The 2,540-nt window shown below is 34.6% G+C and overlaps 4 non-coding genes across 4 annotated transcripts; all 4 read right to left on the bottom strand.

The window, feature by feature from the left end:
- Positions 1-1,716: 1,716 nt before the first annotated feature.
- Trnas-gcu (transfer RNA serine (anticodon GCU)) lies at positions 1,717-1,805 on the bottom strand. Its single transcript has one exon. It is a non-coding gene; the product is annotated as a tRNA-Ser (tRNA).
- An 88-nt stretch (positions 1,806-1,893) lies between these two features.
- Positions 1,894-1,966, bottom strand: Trnai-uau (transfer RNA isoleucine (anticodon UAU)). Its single transcript has one exon. It is a non-coding gene; the product is annotated as a tRNA-Ile (tRNA).
- Positions 1,967-1,972: 6 nt separating this feature from the next.
- Trnag-ucc (transfer RNA glycine (anticodon UCC)) lies at positions 1,973-2,043 on the bottom strand. Its single transcript has one exon. It is a non-coding gene; the product is annotated as a tRNA-Gly (tRNA).
- An 86-nt stretch (positions 2,044-2,129) lies between these two features.
- Trnay-gua (transfer RNA tyrosine (anticodon GUA)) lies at positions 2,130-2,212 on the bottom strand. Its single transcript has one exon. It is a non-coding gene; the product is annotated as a tRNA-Tyr (tRNA).
- Between the last annotated feature and the right edge of the window lie 328 nt (positions 2,213-2,540).

The following is a 2,540-nucleotide window of genomic DNA, read 5'->3' on the forward strand; positions in this document are numbered from 1 at the left end:
CAAGCCCAATGCTACTATTTACTACACGATTTGCGTGATATCCGTGATCTCCTTTTTCAGTTGAGATTAAAGCACTTTCGAACGTATTGTTAATTTCTGATAATTTTTCAATATTGTCGTTTTTGGTTTTAAGTGATTCACTTTTGAATGTTTTATATGGTTCCGATAATTCTTTAATTGCGTCTGTTGTTTCAGGAAACGTTAAATCATGTAATCCTCATGTTTCTTGTTCAAATTTTGAATCGTCTAATTTTAATAAAGAATATCTACGATCTTTGTCTAAATCTTTAAGATCATCACGAATAGTGTTTAATGTTTTTTCACGTTTTTTAGTTTTTAACCTCTTTGTCTTTGGATCACGTATAAGAGGAGATTTTCGAACACTTTCTAATAGATCTTTTTTTGTTTCAATTAGATTATCATCATCTATTATATCTTCTTGTACTCCCTTGATTATAATATCAAAACCATCAATGAAAAATTGACTTTTTAACCTATAACCTTGTTTAATACTTTCGTTTACTAATTCGTCATAATAAAGACCTGGTACATTTGTAATTTTGTACATGTATTTACCGTTTTTATCAAGCATGATGTTTATATCGCTATTTTCAATCACCCCATATGTAGTAATTGAATCTGTTTTTTGATCTTCAATAGCTGTATTTCGTGTAGCTATTAATTCTTCGTATTTAGTAGTAAATGCTGTTTTTTGAGCTTCAATATCTGCGTCTCGTTTGTCTGCTAATTCTTTATATAATTGTTTCTTTGCGGGTACGCTTTTACTTAATGTGATACTATGTAACACAATTCCAGTGATAGCACCAATTAAACTTAATGCGCCAACGCCCAAGACAATACTGTCTAACCTGTTTTTTTGTAAGAAACTTAAAACTTCTTTAACTTGTTTATTTTTTGTCATTATTTTTGACCTCCTTTTTTTATTATATTTTCAATTTTTTTAAGTCTGACATCTAATCCTTTTAGTTTAAAATCTCTATTTCAATCAATTAATTCTTTGTTTTTTTCGGCCTCTCATTTTTCAGGCGTAGGTAACAAAGTGTTTAAATTTTTAATGATTTCTTTTATAGTTTTTAAATTATTTTCTATTTGTATTTTATTGTTACATATGTCGACATCTAGAACCCCTAATTTGCTAAAAATAATTTCTAAGTTTCGTTCGAGTTTATTGTGTAAATAAGTTATACGTTCACTATCTGTCATTTTATCTAACATTTTATCCTCTAAGGTTTTTTCTTTATTCTTTGTCATTATTTTTGACCTCCTATTTTATTTAATTCCTTTATGTAATATTTTATCATGCTATTTATACTTTTGTACACTTTTTTTCGACGCGCCTGTTGTTTTTTTGTAATGTCTTTGGGGATCGAATTAATATCCAAATGTGCTGTCATAAGTCGTTGTACATCAACTTTTTTCGATTTGAGATCGGCACGCAATTTTGATTCGCAACGTGACACTTCATCGTCAACAGCAAACATTCGTTTAATTTTATCTATTCTATTTTCCATGTTTTTTTCCTCCTTTCCTTATATGGTACCCACGGGAGGATTCAAACCTCCAACCTAGGGCTTAGAACACCCTTACTCTAATCAATTGAGCTACGTGGGCTAAATGGTGCCTCGTAAAGGACTCGAACCTTTAACCATTTGCTTAAAAGGCAACTACTCTACCGTTTGAGTTAACAAGGCGTGGCGGAGCAAATGGGATTCGAACCCATGCGTCAGAAAACCAACCTAACTCATTAGCAATGAGTCCCCTTGAACCAGCTTGGGTATCGCTCCGAAAAAAATGGTCGGAAAGAGAGGACTTGAACCTATGATCTCTCGGACCCAAACCGAGTGCTTTTCCATCTAAGCTACTTTCCGATGGTGGAGCCATTGGGATTCGAACCCAAGATCTCACGCTTATAGGGCGTGCGCTGTAACCACTAAGCTATGGCTCTATATGGAGCAGATGAGAGGAATCGAACCTCCATAGTCAGATTGGAAATCTGAAGTTCTACCATTAAACTACATCTGCTAATGGTGCTGGTTACAGGCCTCGAACCTGTACTCGTCCGTTTACAAGACGGGTGCTTTGCCACATTAAGCTAAACCAGCAAATGGTGGAGGAGGAGAGATTCGAACTCCCGTATCTAAAAAGAATCTGATTTACAGTCAGACGCGTTTAACCACTTCGCTACTCCTCCGTGGCGGACCTGACGAGAATCGAACTCGCTATCTCCTCTTAGACAGAGAGGCATGTCATCCATTACACCACAGATCCAAATGGTGGAGATGGCGGGATTTGCACCCACTTCTTGACGCAATTTGATCATGATTGTTTAATTTCGCTTTATATGATCATTCAAACGAAACTTAGTTGCTATTTACGAAATTGTCCCGCAACTGACAATTAAGGGGTTTTTTTGTTATTATATTCTCTAATATGACGGTGAAAACTGAAACGTGTTATTAGATACCAATGAGGATTCATTCATCAACATTGAAAGGTTGTTTGTAGTTGTTTTTGCATTT

Source organism: Styela clava, unplaced genomic scaffold (genome assembly GCF_964204865.1).
Source record: "Styela clava unplaced genomic scaffold, kaStyClav1.hap1.2 HAP1_SCAFFOLD_75, whole genome shotgun sequence".
Lineage (NCBI taxonomy): Eukaryota > Metazoa > Chordata > Ascidiacea > Stolidobranchia > Styelidae > Styela > Styela clava.